Source organism: Bufo gargarizans, chromosome 2, assembly GCF_014858855.1.
Source record: "Bufo gargarizans isolate SCDJY-AF-19 chromosome 2, ASM1485885v1, whole genome shotgun sequence".
NCBI classification, from domain to species: Eukaryota; Metazoa; Chordata; class Amphibia; order Anura; family Bufonidae; genus Bufo; species Bufo gargarizans.
This window is the reverse complement of record NC_058081.1, coordinates 323,009,905-323,031,423: the sequence shown is the minus strand read 5'-3', so window position 1 is coordinate 323,031,423 and position 21,519 is coordinate 323,009,905. Positions and strand designations below refer to the sequence as shown.

Below are 21,519 nucleotides of genomic sequence, written 5' to 3'. Positions count from 1 at the left end.
AAAAAAATATCTGGTTTTAGTGTTTCCATAGTCTGAGAGCCATAATTTTTTCAGTTTTTGGGCGATTACCTTGGGTAGGGTATGATTTTTGCGGGATGAGATGACTGTTTTATTGGCACTATTTTGGGGTGCATATGACTTTTTGATTACTTGCTATTAGGGGTGCACCGAAATGAAAATTCTGGTCCGAAACCGAAACCGAAAATTCAGGATACCCCTTGACCGAAACCGAAACTGCCTTTTTGCCCAAATACTTTTAAAAGACCCCCCACCCCATAACAGTGCCATCCACAGACCCCCCCACCTCATAACAGTGCCATCCACAGACCCCCACCCACCCCATAACAGTGCCATCCACAGACCCCCACCCACCCCATAACAGTGCCATCCACAGACCCCCACCCACCCCATAACAGTGCCATCCACAGACCCCCCCACCTCATAACAGTGCCATCCACAGACCCCCCCCACCTCATAACAGTGCCATCCACAGACCCCCCCACCTCATAACAGTGCCATCCACAGACCCCCCCCACCTCATAACAGTGCCATCCACAGACCCCCACCCACCCCATAACAGTGCCATCCACAGACCCCCACCCACCCCATAACAGTGCCATCCACAGACCCCCCCCCACCTCATAACAGTGCCATCCACAGACCCCCCCACCTCATAACAGTGCCATCCACAGACCCCCACCCACCCCATAACAGTGCCATCCACAGACCCCCACCCACCCCATAACAGTGCCATCCACAGACCCCCACCCCATAACAGTGCCATCCACAGCCCCCATTGTACAATTAATAGAAAATAGCGGGGAGGAACTGGGAGGAGGAGCTGGGGGCCGGTGCGTTTACTGTTCTCCGGCCCCCAGCTCCAGTAGTTATAAAATGTTGTACAATTAATAAGAAATCTATTCATTTGGCCCCCCTCTGCAGTATTACATTCAATACAGCCACTTCCTACTCACAGGGCTGTCATCTTAATGCTGGCCGGCCGGGCAGAGGAGTGGCAGCGCCACAACTGACGTCATGTGCCCGGCCTACTTTCTGAATGAAGGAGGCGGCGCAGGCATGTGACGTCAGTCGTGATGCTGCCGCTCGTCTGCCCGGCCGGCCAGCACAGCCCTGTGAGTAGGATGTGGCTGTATTGAATGTAATACTGCAGAGGGGGGCCAAATTAATAGAATGCTTATTAATTGTACAACATTTTATAACTACTGGAGCTGGGGGCCGGAGCACAGTGAACGCACCAGCCCCCAGCTCCTCCCCGCTATTTCCGGCCGATATGTAAAAATATCGGCAGAAACAGATTAGGTGCATTCTCGGCCGATATTTTCGGCCGCCGAAATTTCGGTGCACCCCTACTTGCTATTACACGTTTTGTGATGTAAGGTGACAAAAAATGGTTTATTTAGCACAGTTTTTTTTATTTTTTTACGGTGTTCAACTGAGGGGTTAGGTCATGTGATATTTTTATAGAGCCAGTCGATACGGACGCGGCGATACCTAATTTGTATACCTTTTTTTAATGTAAGTTTTACACAATAACAGCTTTTTTAAAACAAAAAAAATTATGTTTTAGTGTCTCCATAGTCTGAGCCATAGTTTTTTTTATATTTTTTTGGCGATTGTCTCAGGTAGGAGCTCATTCTTTGCGGGATGAGGTGACGGTTAGATTGGTACTATTTTGGTGGGCATACGCCTTTTTGATCGCTTACTGTTGTACGTTTTGTGATGTAAGGTGACCAAAAAAATGTTTTATTAAGCACAGTTTTTATTTATTTTTTGGGTGTTTATCTGAGGGGTTAGGTCATGTGATATGTTTATAGAGCCGGTTGATACGGATACGGCGATACCTAATATGTATACTTTTTTTTCTACCTATTTTTTTTTACTTTATTTGGGGAAAATTACGTTTTTGTTTATTTTTACTTGAAACTCTTAATTTTTTTTGGGGGGGGGGGGGGGGCGGACTTTCTTTTTTCAACACTTTACTTTTTGTCCCAGTTTGGGACTTGAACTTTTGGGGGTCTAATCCTTTACAATGCATTCTAATACTTCTGTATGCATTGGCTTTATGAATACTGTGTATTACTCATACAGCTTCCGGGGCCTGTGAGATCCAGGGGGCTGGATCTCACAGGCTCTTCACCGGAAGGCAGCGCGATGCCTTCCTTAGACATCACGCTGCCTTCCATGCCCATCGGGTCCCACCTACAGCCGCATTGGGGACCCGATGGCACCGCCCGATCGCCACTGCAAACCGCATGACCCCATCCCCCGGCATTGTGAAAGGATGCCCACTGAATGCTTTCAGCGGGCATCCTGTCAATTAACTCCCGCTGCGCCGCAATCTTACCGGACTCGGGAAACGGGGCGTACCGGTACTTCCTACATCCTTAAGGGGTTAAAAACGGTCCTATTGATTTCAATAGGTCCGTCTGACAGCGAAAACGGCCCAAAATAGGAAGCTATTCACTGGCATTTAAAAGAACGGCCATGTGAATAGCCCCACAGACTTTCCTTGGTGCTAAAAATGGCTGTGTGATGGCTATTATTCACTGTCGTGTGCATGAGGCCTAAAAGTGATGCTCACAGATGGGTTATTCTTCATTTCTCTGAGGGACCGGATGTGAATGGCTGCCATCAGTCTCCACACATCTAGACGTATCTTGCTAGCACTGCCCATACTCCGGTGACATGCACAGTGCATAATCCCAGACCCTAAACCCCCTGTCATGTAACGGAACGTGACGGATAACTTTCCCCGTCCTTCCCGCGCTCACCGCCGTCGCGGCCTCTCCTCACTCAGTCCCTGCGTGCGTCATTCCGTACGAAACGCCGCTGACGTCATCACGGCTCCAGCTACGCTTCGGTCACAAGGAGGAGCTGTGCTCTCGGTGGAGCTGAGGGAGGGTCACGAACTCTGACCCGCCGGGAACCGAGTGCAGCCCATAACGGAGTTTTCGTCGCCTGGCAGCAGTGGTCCGCGGTGTTTTCCCGGTCGCAGGTAAGACGAGCGCGAGTACTGGAAGGAAGGGACCCGGGGCTGTGTAATATGAGCAGCGGGAGCGCTGGAGGACTGTTCCGCTCCTGCACATGAATACGTCCGCTTCGCCCCCTCCCTGTGACCTCTGACCTCCACCCGACAGGAACAGCTTCCCGGAGACGCTGCGTGCTCCCTCTCCTCCCTCTGTGCGCGCACTTTACTGACGAGCCCCGGCTGTGTGCGACCTGTCACTGCGCCCGCACCCATGGCGGCACTCCAGCTTCCTGCTGCAGCCATATGCTGTGGCAGCGCATTGTCTCTGGCTGTAAACTGGGAAATGGCTTAGGAATGATGGCAGCCTCGGGGGTAGTTGTATCACTTCTTCCTGAAAGCCCATGATCAGCCTTTGTCACCCCAGTGCAACATGCAAAAGGGTGCTGCCTACTGCAAGCCCACAGCGGTGCCCTCCTTTCCAAGGCCTAAGGAGCTCAACATCTGTGTGGCCTGGTCTGTCTTCTTGGAGATGTAAACTGCAGATTTATCAAAGCTGGTGTAAAGTAGAACTGGCTTATGCATCCATCATGGATCTGCAAAAACGCTTCCGTTACAATGATACGACCGCATGCATCCGTCATTAACGGATCCGGTTGTATTATGTCTTCTATAGCCATGATGGATCCGTCTTGAACACCATTGAAAGTTAATGGGGGACAGATCAGTTTTCTATTGTGTGGAGAGAACACGGATCCGTCCCCATTGACTTACATTGTGTGCCAGGACGGACCCGTTTGACTCCGCTTTGTCAGGCGGACAGCAAAACGCTGCAAGCGGCGTTTTGGTGTCCGCCTACAGAGCGGAACGGAGGCAAACTGATGCATTCTGAGCGGATCCTTTTCCATTCAGAACGCATTAGGGCAAAACTGATCCGTTTTAGACCGCTTGTGAGAGCCCTGAATGGATCTCACAAACGGAAAGCCAAAACACTTGTGAGAATAGCCCAGTGAATTAGACAGTAATTTATTTACATGCAGCGATCTCTATAGGGTGTGGAGGAGGAATCTCTAATACCATCGCTCATCTCCATACAGAATCATTGTTTGCCGGCAGCCTCTTTAGACAGTATAATCTGCTGCCTGCATCATCATTTTGGTGACTGCACAAATGATCATATTGCCCGATGAATAAGCATTTTGCTCATTCATCGGGTAATCGGCAGCACCTTTAGGTCCCTTTCACACGGGCGAGTTTTCCGCGCGGGTGCAATGCGTGAGGTGAACGCATTGCACCTGCACTGAATCCGGACCCATTCATTTCTATGGGGCTGTGCACATGAGCAGTGATTTTCATGCGAGCATGCGCAAGCAAGTGTGGATGCGGTGCATTTTTCACACATGGTTGCTAGGATGGAAGTCTATTCAGTGTATTATTTTCCCTTATAACATGGTTATGAGGGAAAATAATAGCATTCTGAATACAGAATGCTTAGTAGGTGGTCAATTGAGGGATTAAAAAAATTAACTCGCCTCCTCCTCTTGATCGTGCAGTTGCCGATCTCTTCTTACTTCTTTAATCATGAGCTGCCGGCTAAAAGACCTGTGGTGACGTCACATCACATGGTCCATCATTGTGGTGATGGAATATGTGATTGGACCATGTGATGTGACATCACCACAGGTCCGGAAGAAAGAACAGGAGACCGGTAGCTACGCGATCAATTGGAGGAGGTGAGTTAATAATTTTTTTTATTTTTTAACCCTCAATTGACCTTGCACTAAGCTCTGTATTTAAAGAATGCTCTTATTTTCCCTGATAACCATGTTATCAGGGAAAATAATTACATCTACACAACACTGAACCCAAACCTGAACTTCAGTGAAGAAGTTTGGGTCTGGGTACCACATTCAGTTTTTTATCACGCGCGTGCGAAACTCATTGCACCCGCGCGATAAAACGGAACGGAACGCAATCGCAGTCAAAACTGACAGAAATTGGGTACCTACTCACACGGGTTTGCCGCAATGCACCCGGGACGCATCCGGACCTAATCCTGACACGCTCGTCTGCAAGGGGCCTTACACTGGCAGATAATTGCTAACGAGCGTTCTACACTTGTTAGCGATTACGTGGCTGATGCTTGGCCTGTGTAAAGGGGCATTAAGTGTGCATACATGGCTGTCAGTCATTGATAACACCTCTGTACCAATAGCTGGAGGTGGACAAAGACGTGACTGTATAAATTACAGGTTTTACTGAATCTTTTCCCATAAACAATATATTAATCTGTTCAGCTACTGCAGATTGCATTTTGTAGTTTGTCATTCGACCATTTCATTAGTTTGATTGCTTTTTAAACTCTCCATATAGGGGTTCTTTGCTTTTGCTATATAGCTGCCCCCATACTCTGGATGTACCAGCACTGCTTTCTCTTCTCTGTTTACCTGCTTGTCGTCGGCATTGCAGCGGCGAGTAGGTGGAATTGCAACTCCTAACCGTCCTATTCACTTCTATGGGAAGGCTCCCTCCTGTTCACTGCTCGCTGCAGCAACGTCTACAGTAAACAGTGAGGAGTAAGGGTCCATTCACACATCCGTGTGTGTTTTGCGGATCCGCAAAACACAGACAGAGGCAATGTGCGTTCCACATTTTGCGGACTGCACATTGCCGGCACTAAGAGAATATGCCTATTCTTGTCCGCTATTGCAGACGACAAGAATAGGAAATGTATGGGTCCTCAATTCCGTTCCGCAAAATGCGGAATGGAATTGCGGATGTGTGACTGGAGACTAAAAGAGCAGTGTGCTCTACAAACAGCTGATCTCCTAATCATTACCTATTCTGAGGATAGTAAATATAACAAAAGCGGAGAACCCCTTTAAAAGGCTTGTCATCATAAATATATACCTTTATTTTTTTTAAAGACGACTTGGCACCACAAAATACATTGGAGTTGGCAGGCAGCATGTTATAGAGCAGGAAATGCTGAGCACACTAAACCCTCATGTCTGTGTCGTGCTCAAATCCGTGAGCAGGTGGTCAGTGATGCATCAGTGAAGGATCTGTGTTGGGTCCATGTGTCCGTTTTTTGATGTCTGTGTTGCATCCGTGTTTCACTGACACTGAACAGCTGAAAAATAATTTTCAGAGAATCTCTCCTTAATGATCCTTGAAACACGGATGCAACATGGATGACATCTGTGGTTTCACGGACCCATAGACTGCAATGGGCGTGATGGATCAAAATAGAGCATAGGGCGTTCTAAAAAACAGACCCACAGACCAGGCTAAAACACTGATGTGTGAATACACACATTAAAATGAATGGGGACGTGGGCTGTCTGTGGAACACTGACGTGTGACTGAGGCTTCATACATAGTTTTATGTGAAAAGATTTATAATTTATACATTTTTAAAGAGTAGTTACTAATACAGACATGTAAAGTCCGGTGACAGGTCTATTTTAAGGCCTGATGCACATGACCGTGTCTGTTTTGCGGTCTGGCCGCATGCGTTCTGTATTTTGCAGAACGTCCGTTTTTAAAGCAGTCCTGTTCTTGTCTGTGCTATGGACAATAATAGGACATGTTCTATATTATTTATTTTATTTTATTTATTTATTTATATTTTAATTTTTTGCAGCTCGGATGCGGACCCAAACCTCGGTCGTGTGCATAAGGACTTAACCTCTCACTGTGTAATTGCACTCTGCTCCCGACAAACCACTATAAAGCATGGGTACGAGCGATGGCATAATAATCTCTACTTCCAATACTGTGGAGGAGATTGCTACATGTAGCACCGATCTCCTCCACGGACAAGCTGGTGGATGTCGAGAAGAATTGCTTCCTTCCCGACAATCGTCAGCCTCATCTGCTTGTCTAATACCAGCCTTTAAATCATCTGCCAGAGTTCATTATTCAATAGGGCCGCAGAAATTACTTGATGTAATCGATGCAAAAAAATCCTCGATGCAGTTTACCTGTATCGAGGATTCGTTTAAATCACGTGACCATGGAGCGGCGGTGAATTAAAGCCTCTCACTCACTGCTCTGTGGCCTCTAGTCCGCACCGCGCTGCACTGACTAGTGCCTTGCGTGCGCACATTATCAGCGCGCTGGTAGACGCTGTGTGTGATGTCAGGTCCCTCCCAGTGCATGCTGGGACATGACACTAGATGGCATGGAGGCACTGGGGGAGGGGGACATGGCAATGGATGGCATGAAGGGGCAGATGGCACTGGGGGAGTGGGGGACATGGCATGGAGGGGCTGATCTAATGGCACTGGGGGGGTTGGAAAACATGCCATGGAGGCGCTGATCTAATGGCACTGGGGGGGTGGGAGACATGGCATGGATGGGCTGATCTAATGGCACTGGGGGGGTGAGAGACATGGCATGGATGGGCTGATCTAATGGCACTGGGGGGGTGAGAGACATAGCATGGAGGGGCTGATCTAATGGCACTGGGGGGGTGGGAGACATGGCATGGAGGGGCTGATGGCACTTGGGGGGGGGGAGACATGGCATGGAGGGGCTGATGGCACTTGGGGGGGGGAGACATGGCATGGAGGGGCTGATGGCACTTGGGGGGGGGGAGACATGGCATGGAGGGGCTGATGGCACTTGGGGGGGGGGGGACATGGCATGGAGGGGCTAATGGCACTTGGGGGGGGGGAGACATGGCATGGAGGGGCTAATGGCACTTGGGGGGGGGGAGACATGGCATGGAGGGGCTGATGGCACTTGGGGGGGGGGAGACATGGCATGGAGGGGCTGATGGCACTTGGGGGGGGAGACATGGCATGGAGGGGCTGATGGCACTTGGGGGGGGGGAGACATGGCATGGAGGGGCTGATGGCACTTGGGGGGGGGAGACATGGCATGGAGGGGCTGATGGCACTTGGGGGGGGGGAGACATGGCATGGAGGGGCTGATGGCACTTGGGGGGGGGGGAGACATGGCATGGAGGGGCTGATGGCACTTGGGGGGGGAGACATGGCATGGAGGGGCTGATGGCACTGGGGGGGAGGTGGGAGACATGGCATGGAGGGGCTGATGGCACTGGGGGGGGGAGGTGGGAGACATGGCATGGAGGGGCTGATGGCACTGGGGGGGAGGTGGGAGACATGGCATGGAGGGGCTGATGGCACTGGGGGGGAGGTGGGAGACATGGCATGGAGGGGCTGATGGCACTGGGGGGGGAGGTGGGAGACATGGCATGGAGGGGCTGATGGCACTGGGGGGGGAGAGGTGGGAGACATGGCATGGAGGGGCTGATGGCACTGGGGGGGGGGAGGTGGGAGACATGGCATGGAGGGGCTGATGGCACTGGGGGGGGGGAGGTGGGAGACATGGCATGGAGGGGCTGATGGCACTGGGGGGGGGGAGGTGGGAGACATGGCATGGAGGGGCTGATGGCACTGGGGGGGGGGAGGTGGGAGACATGGCATGGAGGGGCTGATGGCACTGGGGGGGGGAGGTGGGAGACATGGCATGGAGGGGCTGATGGCACTGGGGGGGGGGTGGGAGACATGGCATGGAGGGGCTGATGGCACTGGGGGGGGGGTGGGAGACATGGCATGGAGGGGCTGATGGCACTGGGGGGGGGGTGGGAGACATGGCATGGAGGGGCTGATGGCACTGGGGGGGGGGGTGGGAGACATGGCATGGAGGGGCTGATGGCACTGGGGGGGGAGGTGGGAGACATGGCATGGAGGGGCTGATGGCACTGGGGGGGGAGGTGGGAGACATGGCATGGAGGGGCTGATGGCACTGGGGGGGGGGGTGGGAGACATGGCATGGAGGGGCTGATGCCACTGGGGGGGGAGGTGGGAGACATGGCATGGAGGGGCTGATCTAATTGCACTGGGGGAGTGGGAGACATGGCAGTTGGCAATGGAGGGGCTTATGGGACTGGGGAAGTGGGGGACATGGCCGGAAAGGGCTGGAGCACACCACTAGGTGCCATTGACTATAAGGCCACCTGCACACATTGCAGAAAAAAACCGCAGCATATTACAGTACCAGCAAAGTGTATGATTACCCAAATCTCATGTACACTTTAGGAATATTTTCCATGCGGAAATTGACCTGCTGTGCAGATTTCCAAATTTATAGCATGTCAATTATGTTTGCAGTTTTAGCTGCAGATTTCACCTTTTGTAATGGAAGTTTGAGATCTGCGGCAAAACCACATCTAATTCACTCCAAAATCTGCAATTATAAATTGCAGAAACGCCCATGAAACTGCACGAATGTTATGTGTGTTCACCTGCACTCCTGTGCTGGTGGCCTAAGGGGATCCAGCATGTTTCTTAAGGGGTCTTTAGGGCTCATGCCCACAACTCTGTGCTGGCAAGGCCCGTATTGCAGCCCGCAAACAGCGGGTCCTTAATGTACGGGCCCCGGCCATGTTTGCACCCATTTACTTGAATGGATCCGCAATCCAGAAGGTCCGGTGTGGAATGGAGGCACGGAAGCACTATGGAGTGCTTCTGTGGGAATTCTGTCCATGCCTTTTCACCGCTAAAAATTACATGTTCTATTTTTTTGCAGTGCGGACGGATCTGTTCAAGTTGAATGGGTCTGGATCCGTCTGCGGAATCCGCACGTATGTTGACCGTGCATTGTTGACCGCAAATTGCGGTCTGCAATGCACGGAGCGGCCGACCAGCAGTCATGTGCATGAGCTCTTATGCTGGTAGTTTTATCAGGCAACTGTTGGGAGGGAAGGTTTCCTTCCCAACAATCTCCTGCTGGTCAGTGGAAGAGACCTTTGCATTTACAGTAATCTTCTCCACAGTATGGGGAGGAGCTATTGCTAATGCCATCGCTCGTCCCCATACAGAGTCATCCTACGAACACTTGTTAGCGATTAGCAGAGATATAAATGGGTCCATTCACACGTCCGCAAAATGGGTCCGCATCTGTTCCGCAATTTTGCGTAATGGGTACGAACCCATTAATTCTCAATGGGGCCGCAAAAGATACGGGCAGCACACAGTGTGCTGTCAGCATTTGCATTTCCGGTCCACGGCCCCACAAAAAAATAGAACAGGATCTATTCTTGTCTGCAGGCACGGACAAGAAAAGGCATTTCCGTTATAGTGCCGGCCATGTGTGGTCCGCAAAATGCGGAACGTACATGCCAGTGTCTGTGTTTTGCTGATCTGCAATTTGCAAACTGCAAAACACTTGCGGACGTGTGAATGAACCCTTATACAGATTTTTTTTCCCCTCAAATTTATATACCACTCTGCTCAACTCTTGCAGATATTCTGGAAGATTATCGGGGATGAACATTTGAAGATTCCTTCGCTCGTTCTGACAATCTGCCCATCTAAATGTGCCACCGATCACCCGATGAACGAGCAAAACACTTGTTCATCGGGTGAAATGATCGTTATTGCTGGCAAGTAAACGATCATTCCTGGGCAGCAGGTTGTGCTGTCTAAACGGTGATCTGCTGCCCAGAAGCAATGCAGCTGTATGAGGACGAGCGGTAGCAATAGCAATCCCTCATACTGTGGAGGAGATCGCTGCTTGTAAATGTAACGCTTCACCTCCACTTAATGAGCAGCAGACTGTTGTGAAGGAATGCTTTCATCCTGATAATTGGCTGCTCCTCTGTACATGTAAATCCATCTTATGAATTACAGATAGGACAGGATCCGCCATTCACAATAGGTTATTGTCACAGCTTATCTACCCCTTCCTTACACAGTGACCTTTGCTCAGGCAGAGCATGTCTAGAAAACTCTCCCATAGAAGTTAATGAGGCTGCAGGAAAACTTGTCTCTGAATGCCGTTAAAGGAAATGTCACCAAAAATGTTATCGGCCAGTTAAAGCCAGATAGCGATTCTCCTCTGCTTTTACTTTCTAAATGTAGATTTCTTTTTTATTTTTTTTATTCTACTTCCTGAACATGATTATAGGGGAAGCCACCTTACCTGAGCTTTTAAGTGTTTAGGCCTCATGCACATGACCGCATCTGTCTGGTGGTCCGCAAAATACAGATGCTGTTTGCATTTTTGTGGAGCCATTGCCTTCAGTCATCTGTGTGCTTTCCACATCCCTATCTCCATTCGGCAAATATATACAATGTGTCCGCAAAATGCGGACAATGGACCCATTGAACTCAATGAGTACACAGAGAATCCGAATGCAACATGGACAGTATGTGTATTTTGCGACTCTAGGATTTACAGACTGCAAAATACATATAGCCGTGTGCATGAGGCCTTAGAGATACTCTTAACGACAGCCCCATGGGCCATAGACACAATGGTCAGGAGGGGACCTCCTTGACTTCTGTGGGGGAGTTTTCTAGGCAATGCTCTGTGACCTGTGCAGAGGTCAGGAGGGAGTAGATGAGCTGTGATATCACCTATTGTGAATGGTGGATCATGTGTTATCTGTCATTTTAATCCTGCCTGTACAGATAAAATTTGTTTGTGTCTCATTTTAATTAGTAAAAAAAAATAGTTGGCCTATTCCTTTTTTATCTGCATCTGATCCGTATTTTTTGCAGGTCTGATGCGTACCTATCCACTTCAGTGGTGCTGCCAGCAAACCGCGTGCTGTCCGTTCAGTGGTACCTGCAAAAATATATAACATGTCCTATTCTTGTCTGCGGTACGGACAAGGATAGTTCTGTTCTACCGGGGCCCGGAAGTTCCAGCGGCTGTTATAAATGTTTTGCAGACCACAAAACAGGCAACGGTCGTGTGCATGAGCCCATAAAGAGGATTTGTCATCCGATTTCACAACAAGCTGCATACGTTGTTAAATGGATCTCTCAGACCTGATGAGGCCTTTGAAAATCCACGCCATCATGGCCTTCTATTCCTTTTTGAATGTCTTCTCTCCTTTTCTTTTCAGAGGAGAAATCTTTCATAAATTATTCAGCCACCTCTCCTCTGCTCCTCCGGACAGCCCAGAGCGCACTCAGCTAGCTGACAAAGGTGAGCACGCGGAAGGAGCTTCAGACTGCAGACAGGCAGGACAGTGGGTGAAAGAGGTTGTCAGTTATGTCCATTGACATCTGCGGAAAAAAAAATCTGTGTTTTATCTGTGAAGCATCTATGTTTGGTCCGCGTGTCTGTTTTTTGCCCTCCGTGTGTCATCCATATTCCACGGACACTGCTCAGCTGAAGATTAATTTACAACACATCTCATATTAGCGGTCAGTGAAAAACGGACCAAACGCTGATGCCAGCTGTGTTGTGTCCATGATTTTCACAAGGACGAGGCCTTATTTATTCTTTATTGCAGGCGGATCTCCTGTGTTGTCTGGTTTCTTCCTGAAACTTGACAAACCCTTCTAGAAAAAGAATGACATAAAATATGTGGTACTCCCCTCGTCATTCCTCATACTCCCCCATTCTAATGCTCTCCGGATTATTTCTGGTCTCTACTTCCTGGTCCTTCGCAATGCACACTGTCTATAGGGTACATGCACCCGATGGTGCAAAAACTGCATAAACTACACTAAATATGTGAAAAGACAGTTCCATACAGCTCACCTTTGACCAGATTAGAAGGCACTGACTGGCTTTGGAAAAGCGCTTCTAGAATCAGAAAACGAACTGTCTCACATATGAGTAAGGTCTCACACGAACATAAGGGCTACGTGCCCGTGCCGTGGACTGCAAACAGCGGCCCGCAGTTCAAGGGCACTCCGTTTGTGGACCCGTTGATTTGAATGGGTCCACAATCCACAACATACTGTAAGATCAAAGATAGAACATGTTCTGTCTTTTGTGGTGCTGCTGAGGCATGTACCGGACAGCCCATAGATGTGCTTCCAAACGTTTCTGTGGGCTTCTGCTCCGTGCCTCCGCAAAAGATACAGCATGTCCTATCTTTTGCCATTCCTTGTGGCTGGCGGATCCATTCAAGTCAATGGGTCTGCATCCACAGCGTGGCGTGCACACGGTCAGTGCCTGTATGTTGTGGACCTGCCGTTTGTGGTCTGCAATATTGGCCTGGAGCCCTTACGTTCGTGTGAATGAGCCCTCAGAACCTTGATTTTTCTGGTCCAAAATGCGTAGATGCTGCGTCCTATTTTCTGTATATTGGGTTTTATCGTTTGCTACAATAGACAGTTTTTATTGGAAGCTGGACCTTTCTGAAGTTTTTCAGGTTTTCGCACCATTATCCATATGATTTACTTCTGGATTGTATAACGGATTTTTTCTTGAATTTGCCTCATATATCACCATTTGCATTGAAAAGGGCAAAATCTGCACTGAAAATGCGCACGTAAAATTGACAGCTAAAAATTTTGCACCGTGTACATGAGATTTTGAAAATCTTACCTTACTTTTCTGCACAAAAATCCACATTAATTTGTCTCTTGGACCTTGGGATGAAGAGACTAGGCTGAATCTGTCTTAAGTTATCCCTAGGGATGAGCGAATCGACTTTGTTGTAATACTGTACAGAGTTCCCGCTCCGTACAGTATTAGAATGTATTGGCTCCAATGAGCCAAAATTATTCGTGAAGTTGCGCAAGACTTCGGTAACTATTACTGTAAACAACCTTGGTACTGAACTCTGATTCGGTTCTTAGTGGTACTTTGGAACTGAACACGAGATCGGTGCCAAGGTTGTTTACGGTAATAATTAATTTCCAAAGTTATTATACGAAGTCTCGCCCAATTTCACAAAGTAATAACTTCGGCAACTGGAGCAAATACATTCTAATACTGTTCGGAGCGCTTGCTTCCTTTAAAATATTACAACAAAGTTTTTAGCTAATGGTCTTCGGATGTACCATCCGAAGTTGATTCGCTCATCCCTAGTTATCCTCTATGCACAGGATAGGGGATCGGAACACCGTATAACATTCAGATAGATGCAGATTAGGGGCTAGGACAGAGGCTGTCATCGCATTAGACAGGAGGTATATAATGGAAAGTAGTCAAAGCAAGTGTTCATGTCGCCATAGCTAATCTTTACCCACGTCTAGAACTCTTAAAGGAGAATTTATTTAGTGGGGCTTTAACATTAAGTGCAAACTGTCAGCTCAAACCCGCCCATACTACAGTAAGGTTGGGTTCACATCACGTTTATATAATTTGCTAAGCAGATCACTTTACAGATACCCAAAAATAGTAGACTCTGTTTTTTGTGTCTGCAAAACGAACAAAAACATTAAAGTCGATATAAAGTGAATGCATGCTGATGCTCTTCTGTCATCTGCATACAATTTTGGGTATCTGTTAAACAAACGGTAATCAAACTTTTCACGACAAGTACCCCCTAGTGACAAGAAGTTCGAACCCAGTACCTCCAAGGAAGCGAACAGTAATAAATGTTAGCAAAGTAAGGCTATTCTCACGCAGCTGTCATGGGCTCTGTTCTATGCCACTGTCGGCAGTTCCTTCAGATTGAAAGAAATGTGCAACATGCAGCTGTAATCTTTCTGTCAAAATGACAGTCACCACAAGGGATGAGCGAATAAAACATCCGAAGTCGATTCGCATAAAGCTTTGTTCTAATACTGTATGGAGCAGGAGCCCCATACAGTATTAGAATGTATTGGTCCAATGAGTTATTGCTGCCAACTTGGAACCGAACCAGAGTTCGGGAAATGATTTTTTACAGTACTAATTCATTTAAGAAGTTATTACCCAAAGTCTCGCGAGACTTCGCGAAGCAATAACTTCAACTCATCGGAGCCAATACATTCTAATACTGTACGGAGCTCCTGCTCCGTACAGTATTACGGACAAAGTTTTATGCAAATCGACTTCCGAACAAGATGTGCTTTAACTGCAGACTGCCAGGTTTAAGTTGAGGGTATTTACATCCAAATCAGGTGAACGGTGTAGAAATTACAACAGTTTGCATATGTGCCTCCCACTTGTTAAGGAACCAACAGTAATGGGACAATTGGCTTCTCAGCTGTTCCATGGTCAGGTGTGTGTTATGCCCTCATTATCCCAATTACAATGAGCAGATAAAAGGTCCAGAGTTTATTTCACGTGTGCTATTTGCATTTGGAATCTGTTGCTGTCAACTCTCAAGATGGGATCCAAAGAGATGTCACTATTAGTGAAGCAAGCCATCATTAGGCTGAAAAAACAAAACAAACCCATCAGAGAGATGGCAAAAACATTAGGCGTGGCCAAAACAACTGTTTGGAACATTCTTAAAAAGAGCTCGGCAACACCAAAAGACCCAGAAGACCCCGGGAAAACAACTGTGGTGGATGACCGAAGAATTCTTTCCCTTGGGAAGAAAACACCCTTCACAACAGTTGGCCAGATCAAGAACACTATCCAGGAGGTAGGTGTATGTGTGTCAAAGGCAACAATCAAGAGAAGACTTCACCAGAGTGAATACAGAGGGTTCACCACAAGATGTAAACCATTGGTGAGCCTCAAAAACAGGAAGGGCCAGATTAGTTTGCCAAACGACATCTAAAAAAGCCTTCACAGTTCTGGAACAACATCCTATGGACAGATGAGACCAAGATCAACTTGTACCAGAGTGATGGGAAGAGAACAGTATGGAGAAGGAAAGGAACTGCTCATGATCCTAAGCATACCACCTCATCAGTGAAGCATGGTGGTGGTAGTGTCATGTCGTGGGCATGTATGGCTGCTAATGGAACTGGTTCTCTTGTATTTATTGATGTGACGGCTGACAAAAGCAGCAGGATGAATTCTGAAGTGTTTCGGGCAATATTATCTGCTCATATTAAGCCAAATGCTTCAGAACTAATTGGACGGCGCTTCACAGTGCAGAGGGAAAGAAGTGGAAAGTTATGCAATGGCCAAGTTAATCGCCTGACCTGAATCCGATTGAGCATGCATTTCACTTGCTGAAGACGAAACTGAAGGGAAAATGCCCCAAGAACAAGCAGGAACTGAAGACAGTTGCAGTAGAGGCCTGGCAAAGCATCACCAGGGATGAAACCCAGCGTCTGGTGATGTCTATGTGTTCCAGACTTCAGGCTGTAATTGACTGCAAAGGATTTGCAACCAAGTATTAAAAAGTGAAAGTTACTTTTGGTCCCTTAACAAGTGGGAGGCACATATGCAAACTGTTGTAATTCCTACACCGTTCACCTGATTTGGATGTAAATACCCTCAAATTAGAGCGGACAGTCTGCAGTTAAAGCACATCTTGTTCGTTTATTTTAAATCCATTGTGGTGGTGTATAGAGCCAAAAATGTTAGAATTGTGTCGCTGTCCCAATATTTATGGACCAGACTGTATTATTATTATTATTAAAGCGCTATTCATTTCATGGCGCTGTACATATGATAAGGCGTATACATACATAATATAGACAATTGCACTAAGCATTAACAAGACAAATTACAAACTGGTACAGAAGGAAAGAGCGCCCTGCGAGCGAGGGCTAACAATCTAAGAGAATCTTCTTGTATTCTCAACCACTGTCTTTAAAGGAAATCTGTCATCAGAAAATGACCTGCTGTTTAAATAAAATAAAAAATTTAATGTTTAACATATTTGTAAAAAAAATATTTTTTATGAAGTTTTATTTAATTTTCCATATCACTTTTTATATTTAAACTAAAACCAAAAATCCTGCAGTTTTTGCACTAGCCACTATGTCTAATAATTGGTGCCACTTCTTGGTTTATACAGATTACTTAACCACAGTTACATATTATCCTAAACCGTAACCTAAGCCTGTAATGAAAAGAAGATATCACCTCTGTGTATAGATAAGACAGGATCCACCAGTCACAATAGGTGATTCAGAACTTATCTACTCCTTCCTTGTACAATGACCTCTGCACAGGTCACAGAGCATGCCTAGAAAATGATCCTATGTAAGTCAATAGGGTCCCCTCCTGACCACTGTCTATGGGCCATGTTTTTTTTATTTTTTTTTTTTTATTAATGCTTTGTAAATGCTGTTAAGAACAGCTCAGGCAAGATGGCTTCCTCCATATTAATAAAATAAAAAATCTACAATCAGAAAAATGTGCTACTATCTGATTTTTAACTGGCAGATAAACGTTTTGGTGACATATTTCCTTTAACTGCCCCCATCCCACGCAATAGCACACCCTCTTAGGAACGTCAAACATCTCTCCATTCACACACTCTGACTCTCTCTTAGGCCTCCTGCACACAACCGTAGGTGTCCCGTTGCCGTATTGCGGACCGCATTTGCGTATCCGCAATACTCTGGCGCCGTTCCGTGTGCATTCTGCATCACGGATGGGGACCCATTCACTTCAATGGGTCCGCAAATCCGGAGATGCGAAATAATGTGGAACGGAACACTACGGAGTACTTCCGTGGGGTTTCGCCCCATACTTCCGTTCTGCAAAAAGATAGGACATGTTCTATCTTTTTGTGGAACGGGCGGATTGCGGACCCATTAAAGTGAATGGGTCCGCGATCCGCCGCTGCTTCCCCACGGTTGGTATTCGTGCAATGCGGCCTGCAGTTCGGCCACGGTGCAGGAGGCATTACCTTTGTCCACCATATATTCCCTTCATGATGCTGAAACAGATGGCGTTTTCTGCAACACTACAATTACTTCAGCCCTTGGCTTCTCTTGCTTACACCAGAACCCATCAAATCAATCGACAACTCGGGCACTCTCACCAGACAAAAGAACTGAGGCAAGTTTCCAGTGTTGCAGAACGACTCCCTCCAAAGAAGACTTCATCACATACAAACAATCTGTTCTCCAATTCAAGGCTGCACAAATTCAAGGATTACGTCACTACTGCCATGTCATCGTTTGCACAGCCCCAAACTATTGTTTAATACCTCTGTACTTCGTTCCCCAGTACCCTCTCCCACACCCCTCATCTTGGCTGAAGACTTTGCCTGATATTTCATACATCAAATCTGAGAGCCTCAACCAACAATCCTCGCAACCTATCTACATAACTACTCAATGCTCTTGAAAACTAACCCAATTTAACAGCATCACTGAGGAAAAGCCAGCCATCTTAATCTCCAAACCACACCTAACAACCTGTGTCATTGACCTAACCCCATCCCACCTCATCTATTACCTAACCACTATACTTATCCCTGCCCTAACCCACATCTTCAACCTATCACTAGCCACTGGTATCTTCCTTTCCTCTTTTTAAACATGCCACCATCACACCCATACGCAAAAATCCCTCCCTTGACCCATCTTCATTATCCAGCTATTGCACAATCTTGTGCCTCTTTCTCAAGAACAAGATATCCATCTTGAACTATCTTCCCACTTCTCATCCTACTTATTCTTTGACCTACTACAATCCGCTTTCAGACCCAATCACTCCACTGCAACTGCCCTAATCAAAGTCGTCAATAACCTGCTAGCTTCCAAAGCTAAACATCATTACTCTGTTCTCCCTCTTCTTGATCTGTCATCTGCCTTTGATGCCAAGAGAAGAGAGGGTTTGACTGTGTCAAAGACCTGATCCTCTACTGGATCTCCTCCTACCTCACTGACAGAACTTTTTATCGTTACCCATTCATACACGCCACCTAATCGCCCCCTTTCTCTGCTGCTGTCCTTCAAGGTTTTGACCTAGATCCCCTACTTTTCTCCATGTTTACATTGGTCCTGGGAGAGCTCATAGAGTCCCATGGTTTCTAATACAACCTCTATGCTGACGACACTCATCGACCTCTCTGGCCCAGACCCTTCTATCCCAGTGTGTCTATTAGCTGTATTTTCATTCTTCTCCTCCCATGTCTTAAAACAAAACATGAAGAAAACAGAATTTATCATATTTCCTCCATGTTACTCCTCCAAGTTAACTTCCCCGACCAGACTTATTCATTACAGTTAACAGCACCATGGTTTGATTCTGCCCTGATCTTCAAACCACACATCCAAACTCTTATCTCCACCTGCGGCTTTCAGGTCAAGAAAATCGCTTGTATTCACTACTTCCACACGCATGAGTTAACTAAAATGCCAGTGCATGCCCTCCTGCCTAGACTACTGCAACATCCTCCTTTGCTGCCTCCCTTCTAGCACTTTCACACCCCTCCAATCTATCCTCAATTCTACTTCCCGGGTAATCCACATCTTCCCATGTTTTTCGTCTACCTCTGTCAATTCCTTCACTGCCCCTCATTGCCCAGGGTCTGCAGTTCAAGATACTAACTACTACATTTAAGGCCATTCACTTTCCCGATACATCCAATTACGTAATCTCTGATCCTCATTCTTTGTTCTGGTCTTGTCTGTTCATTACACAATGTTTCAAACAGCAGAGACTTGCGGCTAATTTCTGTGACCGGCAATAATGCCGATCGCTGTAATTAAAGGGAACATGTCACCTTCAAAAACCATCCCAAGCCGCCAGCAGTACCAGAGAGTAGCCAGCAGCGTGTTTCAGACAATAATTCTCTTCCTGAAGTCTGATGTGGCTAAAGCTAAGAAAACATTCTTTTATCCCCTGCCGGCGCGCCTCTCTAGTCATAATTTTAGTCAAGGGGGCAGCGGCCTCCTTGCTTTAAGTCAAGATAACCACGCCCCCTTCCCTGCCCCTCCGCTTTGACTGCAAAATGGTATCAATAAATATGGATTGTCCCGCAAAAAAATGAGCCCCTAAACAGCTCAGTAGCTGTATAAAAGTTATATTAATCATTGTATGTTAGTGAGCAGCATTATACTCACTTGCGCCGTGGCCGCCGGGCGCTCCTTCTTCTCATAGGTCTGTGCGGCGCATTGCTAATGCTATAAGCATTAGCAATGCGCCACACAGACAGAAAAAGGAGTGCCCGGCAGCCACCGCGCACGGGAGTATAATGCTGCTCACTGACATACCATGGCAGCTAGGACTTCTGTAGCGTCCTGGCTGCCATGGTAACCGATCGGAGCCCCAGCATTACACTGCTGGGACTCCGATCGGAACTGCCCACTGCCACCAATGATGAGGGGGAGGAGGAGGGGGGGACCCTGTGGCCACTGCCACCAATGATTAATACTGGGGAGGGGGGGGGGGGCGCACTGCTTACTGCCACCAATGATGGGGGGATTGAGTTACCAGAGGGGGCTGATAAGAGGGAGAGGGTGGGGGTGCTGATGAGAGGCTGGGGGCTGTTTTTTGGACTTTTGGTTGGTCAGTGGTCACAAAATAAATGTGTTATTTATTTAATTGGTATCGGTGAGTACTTAAATAAAAGTATCGGTACTCGTACTCTGTCTAAAAAAAATAAAATTGTATCGGGACATCCCTAATGATGATGATGATGATGATATCACACCACCTTCACCATCCTCTGATGGACTACTGGCATGTGGCTTATGAGGGTGAACGACATGGCAGCGAGACATCAGCCTCCTTCCTTGCTGCAGTATTGAACTGTATCGCCGTCCTATGGATAGTTTATCAATATCAGACCAGTCCGGGACTGACAACTGGCACAACCACAGATAAGCTGTTTTAAGAGGCCGTGGCCCTTGTGTGAGTGCAGCATCCTCTTCTGTGTTTACTTGCATGCAGTCTAGATTGTAGTGTTAATTCTGTTTAATTACACCTGTACATCCCATTCAAGTGAGTGGGAGAAAGGTGTAATTACACTGCGCTACAGGTACAATCTAGACCAGGAGTGCACAACCGTGCAGCCCCCAGAGCCATGTTTTGCGACCCCCGTCCTGCTGGGCATAAACACTGCCGCTTTTGTGATGAGCTGTGTTTCTGCCCGGAGCGCTGCACAGTGGATTGATCACAGGTTTTACTCCTACACTGTAGCAGGTAAGGGTCCCTGGCTATTAGTTAGAGCGAGGAAGCCGAGGAGAAGACAAGAGCTTGATCAGCTCTTCTGCCTTCTCCTCTATGAGCGCTCTGCAGTGTGGACCCGGTGATCACTGGTTGTCTCGGGAGCAGTGCTGCAGGGTCAGTAAAGTAGACCCTGATCAGCTCTGCCCTGGTACAAAGCCCACCAGCAGACTGGCTTCCCTGTAACTGGGGCTCTTTTGGATGCTTCAGTTACAGTGCAAATAGTACAAAAAAAGTCTTATTGTCTCCCAAAGGTCTTTCAGTTGTTCTTGGGAACAAATTATGTGGTAAAAATATATAAAAATAAAAAGTTAAAAAATTATTTAAAATTTTTTCAAAACTAAATAAAATATAATAAAATATAGATAAAAGAGAAATAAAATGTGGCACAAAAAAAAATAGAAAATAAAAAATAAAACAGTATTCACTGTTCTGCAACAGTCTTTTTATGACCCCTTGGGGGACATATGTGGCAAAAATATATTTAAAAAAAAAAAAAAAAAAAAAAAGGGAAAAAAATAAAATAAAATACAAAAAAAAAGAAAAGTGTTCATTGTCCTCCAAATGTTTTTTTATGACCTCCTGGGACATATGTGGCAAATAAAATAAATAAATATATGTATATATATTTTACCAATTATAAAATACAAATAAAAGGAAAAAATACTTTTTAAAAACGTTATGTACAGTTTTACCCCAGATAAAAATTGTTGCAAGTCCAATAAATAACAGTTACAACTGTTTAAACCACCACGCGTGCTAAATCACAAAAAAGTGTCTGGTCATTA

At 46.8% G+C, this 21,519-nt stretch overlaps 1 protein-coding gene across 6 annotated transcripts in view; it reads left to right on the top strand.

Annotated features, from left to right (window-relative positions):
* The first annotated feature begins 2,134 nt into the window (after positions 1 to 2,134).
* Positions 2,135 to 21,519, top strand: part of NR2C1 (nuclear receptor subfamily 2 group C member 1) — a 69,460-nt gene continuing 50,075 nt past the window's right edge. Inside the window, exons 1-3 of one of the 6 annotated variants that reach the window (XM_044280523.1) lie at positions 2,136 to 3,016; positions 6,633 to 6,728; positions 11,874 to 11,956. The gene's annotated coding sequence lies outside the window, so the exon portion shown is untranslated. Of the gene's footprint in view, positions 3,017 to 3,075; positions 3,521 to 6,632; positions 6,729 to 11,873; positions 11,957 to 21,519 lie in introns of those variants that run through there. The other 5 variants (XM_044280525.1, XM_044280520.1, XM_044280522.1 and 2 more) reach the window with 5 other exon arrangements.